Consider the following 13,313-nt stretch of genomic DNA (forward strand, 5'->3'; position numbering starts at 1 on the left):
CGGCGGCCAGGAGGAGCTCATTGAGTATTTGCTGTATGAGTGGGTGAAGAATACATGCAATAAGCAAAAATTACTGCTTCGAGTGCCGCTTTCACCAGAGTTCTGGGATGCAAACGGGAGCGACCAGTACATTGACTGACGTTTGTGACTGATGATTCCTCAGTGCTCGTAGAGATTGTGGCTGCATTCATTGTTCTTGGGGATGTACCGATGTGTGTAGAGTTTGTCAACTTGCACACAGCTGTGCTGGCAGGACAGCGAACTAACACTAATTCGCACAGAGGTCCGCAAATTCTCAAATTCACATCAACCGAAGCACGTTATTGTAAGTGCACGGGTCTTCCGTTCTCTTGGGTAATCTGCACAGAATAATTTAGTATATTTCTTCACCGGCGATTTTACAGTGAAGAAGGGATCAAGGGTGGTGGCCCCCAAATGCGCAAGGACAGGGAAATGAATTAAACGGGCGTCTGTTTCCTCCTTGTTTCGCAAACAGACGCCAAGTCTGTATCAAATTCTTACCCTAGATCAAATCCCGCGCTCTTCGTACCCCCAACCTGCCTCCACCTCCACCCCGCCCCCTTTAGATATCCCTGGTGGGCGGGGCAGAGAAGAAACATTCCGGGCTCCCAGAAAAATTGTCTAGCCTCGCCCCAGTCTTGGGGTCGCACATTTCCAAAAACACCGAGGACACAGAATGACTAGTGAAAACCGCCGACCAAATGACATTGAAGTAGCACACGCGCGCAGAGAAGGAAGCAAAACACGAAGAAAGGCTCAGTCCAGCAGCCACGTGAGGTGGGCGATCTCCTCCGCCCTCTGAGAGAGGACTTCAACTCCCGGCGTGCCCCTGGGCGGTTACCCTCCGAGGACTCCAACTCCCAGGGTGCTGCGGGAGCGGCCACCGCAACCTCCCACTCAGCCGCCCGCCGCTCCTCCCGCCCCTCCCCCGCCCCTCCTGGCCGGATCGGCGTGCGCCTGCGCACGGGAGGCCGGAGGAGTCTTACCCTAATGTAAGATGGTGGCCCGTCTGGCTGTGGAACCCACCGAAAGCTGAGAGTCTCTCTCTCAGCCGTAAAGGTCGGACTCACTGAAGCAATCAGGCCCGGTTCTGAAGAGTTTTTTCCCCGACGCTCGTTCGGTGGTTTCTTGTGAGGACGCGGCAGCGCGTGGAGTCGGCTGAGGGAAAAGCGAGGCAAGGCAGGCGGGTGAGTCTATGCGGGGCTGGGCTTAGGGGAAACCCGGGGCTGACCGGCTACGAGAGAGCGGAGGCTTCGCTGGGACTGTACAGGCCGCACCCCCCTTTCTCCCCACCCCCCGCCTCATCTTCACCCTCCTCCTCCTTGGTCTTCTTCCTCCTCCTCCTCTTCCTCCCTCTCTTTACGCCACAGCAGTTACCATCAGGAAAAGCGAGCGGGTCAGAAGGCAGCGCGGCGGCAAGCGGCGACTCTCCTTCGAGAATTTCTTTAATTGGGGAGCCGAGGCGGCTTTTGGTCTCCAGCTTTTTCCCCTGCATTTTCATAGGGGCAGGATTCTTAGGTCTCAGTCCTCCTTGTTTCCCCAACCCCCTATTCCGTGTCTGACGTCCTTTCCCACTGGCCCCCGTCTCCCAAGACCAAAGCCATCACTTCCACTCTGACCCGTGTTGCTGCTGCTGCTCGTTAATCCCACTGCTCATTGCCCACCCGTCCTGCTGCTTGTTTTTTGCTCCACTGCTACCACTCTGGAGTTAGCCTTTGCCCCCCTTTGGTGCTTGCAATCAGCCCACAGTGTATCTGCCACACTAGGGCTTCTTCCGATTTGCAGTCTTTCCTTCCACCACATCTGTCATCTTAAAGCTGCCCCTTAAGTGTCTAGATTATGCTTCTGCTCCTGCTAACCCACCTGTTTCTTAGCCTTCTTGAGAATTGTCTGTTCCTTCCCTCTTTCCTGTACAGATCCTTTCCATATACACTTCCAGAAAAAGGGATGCCCCGTGGTGGCCCTTGAAAAGTAAAGGAAGTTGGGAAGTGAATGAAGTGAGGTCGGATAGTATTAAACGTTATGAGTAAAGATCTTTTATTCAGTCTACTCCGGAGGGGACCGTTTTCGTTTTGCTTTCAGTGATCTATTTGTCGCTTATTCGCTCTGTTGTGTTAGGACGTGGCTTTTTTCTTTTCTTTTTTTTCATTTTGGACCGGTTTTTACCATGCTACTAAGCGTTCTTTGGATTGTCTCTGCCCAGGACACTTCGTGTGGGCTCTGATTTATACTAATATTAACCCCAGCATTTCAAAATAAGATAAATTTGGCGCACATACAGAATTCATCTGTGAACTCCGCTAGCAAATATAAGTGATATTTTGATTACATGTGGGTTATATGTGGGTTCTGTATTGAGACTTGATTTTTGACTGAGTTTTATTGATGTTCAGCTTAACTGATGACATTTTATTTATGATTTGAGTGGAAATTTCCTTTCCAGTTATTATCAGATTTACTTCTTATTTTTGGATTTGGGAAGTTCTCTTGACATTTCTAGGATGATAGTCTGAATAAATTGTCTTCTCTTGAAAATCCATTAGGTATGTATGCAAAAGAAAAATCGATGTTTTTATATAAACCTAAGTTTCTCGTATTTTTCTCAGAAAAGAAGGGGGCTGGGAAAAGAATGACAAAGCTGTGCACATACATGCATTTGGTAGAACTCACTGTCATTGTTATCTACAGTAAAAAGCAGAAAACTAGAAGCAAGAGGTGGCTTATGATGTCCATGTTTTGGTGAAAGCAAAATTAAGATATACTGACTAATGGTATAATGGGAAGAAGCAGCCCTGGCTATAATCAGACCACTGTGAGATAAAGAATTACCAGAAAAGCAACCAGGATTACATAGTGCAAATACATACATCCCAAGTTTGAACATGACATATATGACATTGCATTCTTAAGATATATGTAAAAATGTTGAACATCAGTGACAGTCTCATGTGGCAGTCCATTAGTGGGTTATTGTAATTTTTACAAATTTTACCTGTAAAATTTGGAATCTTAACATTTGGCATTATGTTCACTTGATTGTGATAAATGGTCTGTTTTACCAAATGTAAACTAAGGTTAGAAAACCTGTCTATAAAACTTTTTTCTTTCAGCCACTTAAGCCCCAATTTGGGGGACCAAATAAATACTCTTAGAACTGCAAGCAATTTATATAGCAAACTTTGTCCTAAGTTACAAGTTGAGTTTTTTTTTTTTAATCGCTTACATTTAGTTTATCAGAGGAGTGTATTTAATAGTTGATCTTTAACTCTAAAAAATATACTTTTTGTTGTTGTAATACACTGGTGGAGAAGCTTTCCACTTTGAACAATCCTAACACAGGTTTAGAAACTCTTGGCAATCATACTTGGCTGAATTGTAAGCAGTTGAGTTCTAGGAGAGGACTGTTTGTCTGGTAGAAGGGAGTAAATGATTTTAATACGTCTTTTTTTTTTTTTTTTAATGGTGTTTGTCTCACGAAATATTTTCTCAAGTAATTTTCTCCCCTCATACTTTTTGCTTGCAGTTACCGAATTCTCCATTTCGGCCCTCTGAAGTCAAAAGGAATTTACTTTTGTATCTTTAGTACCTTTAAAGAAGACATCTAAAGTTCTTTAGTATTTTGATAAGAAATAGGGAGCTGAGATTTCTAAATATTTTTGTGTGGTTTAAGTTTTTTGATCTAACGTTATGAACGCTACAGCTTCATACTTTCATGGTTTCTTTTGATAATTTGGAATACTTTCTACCAGGTTCAATAGTTGAATTCTTGAGATCAATAGATTATTTCTGTAAGAATGTTTTGAATATGAATCGCTTAAAGTTGGCCTATTATAAAATTAGGATGAGACAGTTATACTCAAATAACAAAGTACAGAAAAATAAAATTGTTTTTGTATTGCCCTTCAACTTGAGTCTAAAAGGGAGTACTAGCGATAACTTGCAACTCATTACTTTGTTAAAGAAAGAGGGTGTTGCCAGAGGATGAACTCCTAGCTTTAAGGGAGTTTTATTTTAAAAATGATTTTGTGTGCTTTAAAGGAATAAAAAAAATCTTATCAGTTTAAGCAGTTTGGATTTAGAAATCTTCCCTTTTTTCCCCACTCTACTCTTGGCTTTAAAAGGAATCTATATTCTTCAGTTTAATAAATTTATCTTTTTGTTGTTTTGTGTGAGAAAAATATTAAATTTTCTTTTCTTTCTCTCTCTTTTTTTTTTTTGAGACAAAGTCTCACTCTGTTACCCAGACTGGAGTGCAGTGGTGCGATCTGGGCTCACTGCAACCTCCACCTCCCGGGTTCAAGCGATTCTCCTGCCTCAGTCTCTTGAATAGCTGGGATTACAGGCGTGCGCCAGCTCGCTCGGCTAAGTTTTGTATTTTTAGTAGAGACGGGGTTTTACCATGTTGGTCAGTCTGGTCTCAAACTCCTGATCTCATGATCTGTCCACCTTGGCCTCCCAAAGGGTTGGGATTACAGGCGTGAGCCACCATACTGGGCCTAAAATTAAATTTTCTAATGTGACTGCAAATAGTACTCAATTAAATATATTTAACCTTAGTGTTATTATTTTTATAGATCATTTAAGTAAAATGGTTTTAATTTGTGAAAACTTCAGCCTCTGGTGAAAATTCAGTTAGTTAGCTCTCTCACAGTAACTATAATACTGTCTTGACTCTTTGTGAAGGAAGTTACATTACATTCAGGTTCTGAAGAAAACAGTAGGGAAATAGGTTATAGAGATTTTTGCTGTTCTAGAAACAGTATAACTAGAATGTACTACATACTTTTCTCAAAGGATTTCTTAATCTAAATGGAACTTGTAAATGGTTTTTATCCCACTGGAATAGCATGTATTGGATAAAACTTGTTTAACACATTCTGAGATTTTGTAATGTTTTATGTTACCTCAAAGATATTAGGAAAAATCTGCAAATATCCATTCTTGAATAAAAGGTGGCAATATCCTCAATATTTTAAAGATTATAGTATATTCATATTTTTCTCAAAAGTCGAGTACGCAAATTAAAAAGCTAGCATAATTTACCCAGTTATTTTTGTAATGCAAGGGAAGAAGATATGTGGGACTTTTTAATCATGCGTTTAGTGGTTTTCCAAAAGAACTTCACAATTATTTTTAATCTTGTTATGTGGACTTCTTTATTAGAAAAGATTATGTGGTAAATGTCAACTTTTCTACTATAATAGAATCTAACTGGTTCTATGATACATTTGTTTTTTTTTTTTTGAGACGGGGTTTCGCTCTGTCGTCCAGGCTGGAGCGCAATGGCACAATCTCTGCTCACTGCAAGCTCCACCTCCCGGGTTCACACCATTCTCCTGCCTCAGCCTCCCTAGTAGCTGGGAATACAGGCGCCCGCCACCACGCCCAGCTAATTTTTTTTTGTATTTTTAGTAGAGACGGGGTTTCACCGTTTTAGCCAGGATGGTCTTGATATCCTGACTTCGTGGTCTGCCTGCCTCGGCCTCCCAAAGTGCTGGGATTACAGGCGTGAGCCACTGCACCTGGCCAACACATGTCTTTTGTATGATATGATTCTTTTATTATTTAATTATGAAGTTTATAGAAAATTTCACCACTATTTTGGCCCCTTAGATTTTAGTACTTAGATTTTAGTAGCATATTTTTTGTTTATCAGAAGAGAGAAATTACAAGCTACCAAAAAGAAGATGGTTACATTTATTTGGTAAGAAAACCTAACTTTAAGGATGGTATAACACGGTTTGAGTATAAGTTTATTTTTCCTCTTAACAGGTTTATTTGTGAGTATGGAATTTTTTCTTTACCCCCCTCCCGAGACGGACTCTTGCTCTGTCACCCAGGCTGGAGTGTAGCTGTGTGATCTTGGCTCACTGCAGCCTCTGCCCCCCGGGTTCAAGCATTTCTGCCTCAGCCTCCCAAGTAGCTGGGATTACAAATGCCCGCCACTACACCCAGCTAATTTTTGTATTTTTAGTAGAGACAGGGGTTTCACCATGTTGGCCAGGCTGGTTTCGAACTCCTGACCTCATGATCTGCCTGCCTCAGCCTCCCAAAGTGCTAGATTACAGGTGTGAGCCACTGTGCCCGGCCTCAAGTATGACTTCTTTGTTATTAAACTCTGTTCATACAGGAGAGTTGTCTTGTTTTAAGCTTTAATTGCTTTGGGTGATGGGCAGATGGTATATTGCTGTTAGGATAAGTCTTGCTATTTGTATAGGTGTGTATGTCAGATAGCTGTTCAAAAATAACTTTTTAAAAGTATGGCTACTAAAATCTCACCTCTTGAGTTTTAAAGCAATTATGGAGTAGAATTTGAAATCAAAATAATCAAAATTGGCTTGTGGATATGCCTAAAACCAGTTTGGAAAAAATGTCAAGGCAAAAAAGCAGTGTAATTAGTAGAATAAAATGCTTTCACTTAAAAATAGTAGATGTGACTAGGCACGGTGACTCACGCCTGTAATCCCAGCACTTTGGGAGGCCCAGGTGGGCTGATCACGAGGTCAGGAGTTCGAGACCAGCCTGGCCAACATGGTGAAACCCCATCTCTACTAAAAATACAAAAATAAGCTGAGTGTGGTGGCATGTACCTGTAATCCCAGCTCCTCGGGAGGCTGAGGCAGGAGAATCACTTGAACTTGGGAGTCAGAGGTTGCAGTGATCTGAGATTGTGCCATTGTACTCCAGCCTGGGAGACGGAGTAAGACTTTGTCTAAAAAAAAAAGAAAAAAAAATTAGTAGATATTATATTACCGCTTTTGGAAGCAATTAGTGAATGATGTCAGCAAAATAGTGATTGAATTTTGAAAAGCAGTTAGACTGAAATTTCAAAGGGGTGGAGCATTTCTTGATAGCAACAAACAGATACATGGTCATTAATCCAAATATCTGAAATTTTCTAAGCATGTTTTTCAGTCTTTGGAATAGAGTGGAAGTGCTAATTTTCTGATTATTTAAGAACTTTTTAATCCATTCCCTTAGAGCATTAGGTGTTTTCAGATTGTGAATTTTCTAAAATAATGTTGACTGATTCGGGTTATTGAACATTGGTTGTAGCAACTTTTTTCCTTTTTTTCCCCTTTATTTTCTGCCTCCCATGTTTTGCTTAAGAGTTTTTCTGAAGTTTTAAATTTTCATCTATTATTTGGGTGGACCCTCTTGTGAATTCTCTAATTGAATGAAGATTTATAATATAAACAGTGTTGCTTTTAGTCGTTAGGATTAATTTTTCTTTTCATGGAAATCCCGTCTGTGTGATTATATTTTTTCCTCCAACTTTTATTAATTCTTAGATGAGAATTAGGATTCTGCATTAAATCTTTCTGCAAACATTTTTCTTTTTTTTTTTTTTCCCCGACACAGAGTCTCACTCTGTCGCCCAGACTGGAGTGCGGTGGCGCAATCTTGGCTCACTGCAAGCTCCGCCTCCCGGGTTCACGTCATTCTCTTGCCTCAGCCTCCCGAGTAGCTGGGACTACAGGCGCCCGCCACCGCGCCCGGCTAGTTTTTTTGTATTTTTTTTAGTAGAGACGGGGTTTCACCGTGTTAGCCAGGATGGTCTCGATCTCCTGACCTCGTGATCCGCCCGCCTCGGCCTCCCAAAGTGCTGGGATTACAGGCGTGAGCCACCGCGCCCGGCCTCTGCAAACATTTTTCTTACTGCCAGTAGGGACCGACATATTCCTTGGGTAAAGAAAATGTTATATTTTGGTTTTGTCATTTAAAATGATATAAAGATGTTATTAGTACTTTTAAAAAAAGGAACTTTTGGTATTTTTAAACAAGTGCAAAAGTAGATATGAACCACCATGTAGCTGTTACTCAGCTTCAAAGAGTATCAAATCTTAGTCATTACTTTGTTTCATTCATACTAGAACTTTTTTTTTCTTTTTTTTTTCTTTTGAGATGGTCTTTGTTGCCCAGGCTGGAGTGCAGTGGCACGATCCTAGCTCATTGTAGCCTTGAACTCCTGGGTTCAAGCAGTTCTCCCACCTCAGCTTCTCAGGTTACTCTGACTATAGGCATGGGACCATACCCAGCTAATTTTCTTATTTTTTTGTGGAAATGGGGTCTCACCCTGTTGCCCAGGGTAGTCTCAAACTTCTGGGCTTAAGTGATCCTCTTAGCCTCCCAAAGTACTAGGATTGCAGGTGTGAGCCACTATGCCATGATATAATAAAATGTCTTTATTTATTTATTTTGAGATGGTGTCTCACTCTGTCACCCGGGCTGGAGTGGCAGTGGTGCCATCCCAGCTCACTGCAACCTCTGCCTCCTGGGTTCAAGCAGTTCTCCTGCCTCAGCCTCCCAAGTAGCTGGAACTACAGGCGTGTGCCACCATGCCCAGCTAATTTTTATATTTTTGGCAGAGACAGGGTTTCACCATGTTGGCCAGGCTGGTCTTGAACTCCTGACCTCAGGTCATCTGCCTGCCTCAGCCTCCCAAAGTGCTAGGATCATAGGTGTGATCCACAATCGGGATTATTTAATCAACTTTTCTTTTTCCTTTTTTTTTTTTTTTTTGAGATGGAGTTTTCTTGTTGTTCAGGCTGGAGTACAGTGAAATGATCTCGGCTCACTGCAACCTTCACCTCCTGGGTTTAAGCGACTCTCCTGCCTCAGTCTCCTGAGTAGCTGGGATTACAGGTGCCCGCCACCACACCTGGCTAAGTTTTTGTATTTTTAGTAGAGACAAGGTTTCATCATGTTGGCCAGGCTGGTCTCGAACTCCTCACCTCAGGTGATCCACCTGCTTCGGCCTCCCAAAGTGTTGAGATTACAGGCCTGAGCCACTGCACCCGGCCTTAATCAATTTTTCAAATAGACTTTGCTTATGGAACCACTTCTTGGAAAATTTGGCACAACCTCTTCGTAGAATTTATCTTGTCAGGAATACTTTCATAATGATATAATTAGCACTGTCCAAAGCAGTGTACAAATAATGTGTGCTACATGTAGTATGAGTCCAGTCTGTTAGTATAGGGATATCTTCAGACTGAAGTTGTAGGAGTGAGGCTTCCTGAAGAAGATGAGACTTGGATAAAGATTGTATAGGCTAGCATCTCCAGAAGGAGAACATTATGTACGTTCTATATAGGGGATAGAAGCTTGTCTTTGTCCATTTTATGCTGCTATAACAGAATACCACAGACTGGATACTTATAATCAACAGAAATGTATTTGGCTCATGGTTTTGGAGACTGAGAAGAACCAGAACATGGTGCTGGCATCTGGCAAGGGCCTTCATGCTATGTCATCCCATGGTGTAAGGTAGGAGAGCAAGAGAACAAGAACAGAGAGGGCAGGACTTGCTTTTTATCAGGAACCTACTTCCATTACTATGGCATTATCACTGATGAGGGTAGAGCCCTCATAGCCTAATCACCTCTTAATGGCCTCACCTCTTAATACCATCACACTGGCAATTAAATTTCAATATAAGTTGTGAAGGAGACATTTAGACCACAGTAAAGAATGAGCAAGCACTTGGTAGGGGCCAGCATGATGTGAGAGGGATGTAAGGAGTCTGATCTCAATGGAATAAAGTGTTAATTACTGGGAATGGTGGCAGATAAATTTATATAAGTAGGGTAGAACTAGATTATGAAAGGTGTATTGGTGTCAGGTTGAATTTAATGTGCTAAGCAATAAGAGGCCAGTAGAGGTTGATAGGGAGCAGGAGAAAACATGATGAAAGTGGTTTTCAGAAAGATTACTCTTTCAGTAGTGTGGAGCATATTTTGGGGTTGACAGTTAGTTGAGTTTTGTTTGAAAAATTAGAGACCAAACCACTGAGGTAAGGAGCTATTCTGAGAGATGTTAGGATGGAAATTCTACAGGATTTGTCAGATAATTGATTCCATCTTCTCTTTAGTCCCTCATGCCCTAAAGTGACATCAAGGTTTTAGAGAACTGAGGAAATGTAGTCTATTTGTCTTTGATAGTAAACTGCAATTTGTTATCCAAGCCCAGCTTTTGTGAAGGAAGTGATAGATGATTACTCAAATAACAGCCTCAAAAAGTTTTAGTAGGCCTGGTGTGGTGGCTCACACCTGTAATCCCAGCACTTTGGGAAGCTGAGCTGGGAGGATTGCTTGAGGTCAGGAGTTCGAGACCAGCCTGACCAACATAGTGAAATCCCGTCTCTACTGAAAATACAAAAAAATTAGCTGGACGTGGTGGTGTGCACTACTCTGGAGGCTGAGGCTGGGATAATTACTTGAACCTGGGAGGCAGAGGTTGCAGTGAGCCAAGATGGCACCACTGCACTCCAGCCTGGGCTACAGAGTGAAACTCCGTCCCCCCCCCAAAAAAAAAACTTCAGTAGACAATAGCTACCAGTGTTTTTAAATGATTTTAAAGATATTCACTGAAGAATAGGAGCTTGGAAAATAAAGAAATATTCTTTATTACAGTAAGAGAAATGAACATACTTCATGTGTAAAAGAGACATTTAGGCCTTACCTGCTTCCTATGTGTATATTAGTTCAGAATGGTCATTAGGAGACTACTCACATTTGAATAGCTATAACTAGTAAATATTACTGAATGACTTTAATAATGGCCTGATCAGAGCTAAAGAAAATTCTGATGAAGTAGGGCATTAAATATTCCTGACTACCAGCTGCCTTTAAGGATGGATAAGGCTAGGTCCGCGGGCTGAGGAAGTATATAGGGAGATTGTGAAATGAAAACTTATCCTTTCATTTACTTTGATATCTTTGTTTTGCACAGGTATTATTAAAAAATAGGTCTGGTTAAACATCAGCTGTATATGTTTTGGTTGGATTTTTTTTTTTCTTAAGTTCTGCTACCTTTGAAGTTATTTTTTTATTCTTTGTTTTGGTTTGTAGACTCTGCATTAAGCCAACTTTCTGGGTCTGTTGTGTACTTCTGGATGGCATACTTTGTTTGGTGAAGGAAAATTTTACATTTTATTTTAAAGCTGGGAGAAAAAATAGGTTTCTTGTTTATTGCTTTGTAAATGAGGTAGATGAATAATACTGTATTGCCACTTATTATCTTCATGCTTCCTTTAATGTCTCAGGTATTCCTCCTCTACTGTATTTAGCATGTGGATCTCAAAGTTTCCCACAGTTGTGTCTGAAAACATCTCAACTGTGCTTATAATTTTAAAATTAAACTTAATTTTACCATTTTCTTGTTACTATAAAATATTGGACCTATCATAATGCCATGTACCTTTTGGTGACTTGGGAAATACTCATAATGATTAAGATGATGCAATATAGTACATTATTGGGAAATAATCTGTTTTTCATTGGCATCACCTCTACCCTTAGACCTCTTTCATTCTAGTAATATGACAGAAAAATTTTTGACATTTTAAAACTTCCTTATTTAGCTGGTCGTGTATGCTGTTGAAAATGAACACTAGACTAGAAAGCCATTGCCTTCTCCTTGGGGGGTTTGTTTTAACAAGGGGTTTTAATTTTAAATTTGAGATTTGAATTGAGGTCTCCTTTGTGTAGAGAATCTTGAGAAGGATTATACATCTTCTTGTCACCAGTGCATGTGGGAGAGAAGAAAATATCAAATATGGGGTATACAGGAGAACCTTAGTATTTGGGAATAGCTTCAGTGATAGCTGCCGAATCCAGTGTTTTCCCCAGGAAATTTGTATTTAATCCCTTGGAGTATGGGATGACTTTATGAGTGTCATAGTGGGTTGCTGTGGGTGAAGAGAGGAGAAAACGACTCCCTGTTTAAAAAATCTTTTCCAAACAGTTCGAAAATTTGAGAGTAAATTGAATTAATCTCAAATTATTAATAGTTTATGTTTTTTTTTTTTTTATTCATACAATGCTTGGGAAGAAATTGGTTTTCTGTGAGTGGCCTTGGGGGTGCTTTGGGTGCTTTCCTTACCCAGGAAAAGGGAGGAGAGGCAGAAAATAAAGTGGGGAATAGTAGCTGCTGTGGATTTTTGCCTAAGGCATTGATGGCATTGTTTTTTTGGCTGCTTTTATCTACATACCTTTTATTTTCTAGTTAGGCTGTCATTACTAATTGGAAAGGCTACATACAGTCTAGTCTCGCCTTTTCCAAATCAAACTAGTGTCCCTGTCCTGGTTTGTTAATTTTAATCTCTCCATCTCAAAACCTGACAAATTCATGTCTTTTCTCTGCCTGAAGAGCAGGGAAAACTGGAAAGAGGAGAAAATAATAATGTTGTGGTTAGGCACCCCCTATCTTTTAATATGTCAGGATTGTTTTATGAAAGAACCTCTGCCTTTGGATTTTAATTTTATGTAATCAGTTATAAAAAAACTGAATTCTCGATGAGTCCTTAGAAACCTTTTAAAGGATCCTTTAGCCGTAAAGTTGGTGAGAGGTTGAAGAGTACCTATATCAGTTAAATGCTTTGGGGATTGTTTTTGCTTCTACTAAATTTTTTTCTGCCATACAGGACCCAGTCCTATATGTGAATTTTGCTTCCAAAAAGTAAAGCTGGCAGTCTTTTAATCCTAGCACTTTGGGAGGCCGAGGTGGGTGGATCACGAGGTCAGGAGTTTGAGACCAGCCTGGGCAACATGGTGAAACCCTGTCTCTACTAAAAATAGAAAAATTAGCCAGGCGTGGTGGCATGCGCCTGTAATTCCAGCTACTCGGGAGGTTGAGGCAGGAGAATCACTTGAACCTAGGAGGCGGAGGTTGCAGTGAGCCAAGACCATGCCATTGCACTCCAGCCTGGGCGACAGAGCAAGAGTCCATCTCAAAAACAAACAAACAAACAAACAAATAAAAACCCTTGAAGATTGTATTCAAATCTATTTTGATTCTGATGAAAGCAAGGATGACAGCAAAATACTTTAATATATGCATGCCAATGAAAGAACACAAGTTAGACCTGTGTCACCATATATTCTTTGTCATGCCTAGCAAGTATTTTCAGCAGCTTTGGGGAACTCTGAATGATATATGGTGTATTCATGTTTGTAGATTGTGGTTTTTATTATATACTATTAAATTCTATAATTTAACCTTGACATATTAGAGGATTTGGAGTAAAGGATTAACTTATATGTAACTTTTTATAGTTGAATATAGTTTTCAGTTTCAGTTTTGAACTCTATTTGTTTTTATTACTTCTGCTGGGAGTATGCTGGATAGTATGGAACCAGGCTTCCTAAGTATGAATGTTGGCTCTACCACTTACTATCTGTGAGACCTAGGTTGTTACTTTACCATCTTTGGGCCTCAGCTTCCTCATTTGTAAAATGGAGATACCAGGATTGTTGTGTGGAATAAATGGGTTAATGTATATAAAGTGC

General features: G+C 40.7%; 1 protein-coding gene across 6 annotated transcripts in view; it reads left to right on the plus strand.

Moving 5' to 3' along the window:
* The first annotated feature begins 940 nt into the window (after window positions 1-940).
* The window catches only part of CNOT4 (CCR4-NOT transcription complex subunit 4), a 144,275-nt gene continuing 131,902 nt past the window's right edge, over window positions 941-13,313 (plus strand). For all 6 annotated transcript variants that reach the window (XM_009203911.1, XM_009203912.2, XM_003896633.3 and 3 more), the window contains exon 1: window positions 941-1,208. The gene's annotated coding sequence lies outside the window, so the exon portion shown is untranslated. The remainder of the gene's footprint in view (window positions 1,209-13,313) is intronic.

This window comes from Papio anubis, chromosome 4 (genome assembly GCF_008728515.1).
Source record: "Papio anubis isolate 15944 chromosome 4, Panubis1.0, whole genome shotgun sequence".
Taxonomy (NCBI): Eukaryota; Metazoa; Chordata; class Mammalia; order Primates; family Cercopithecidae; genus Papio; species Papio anubis.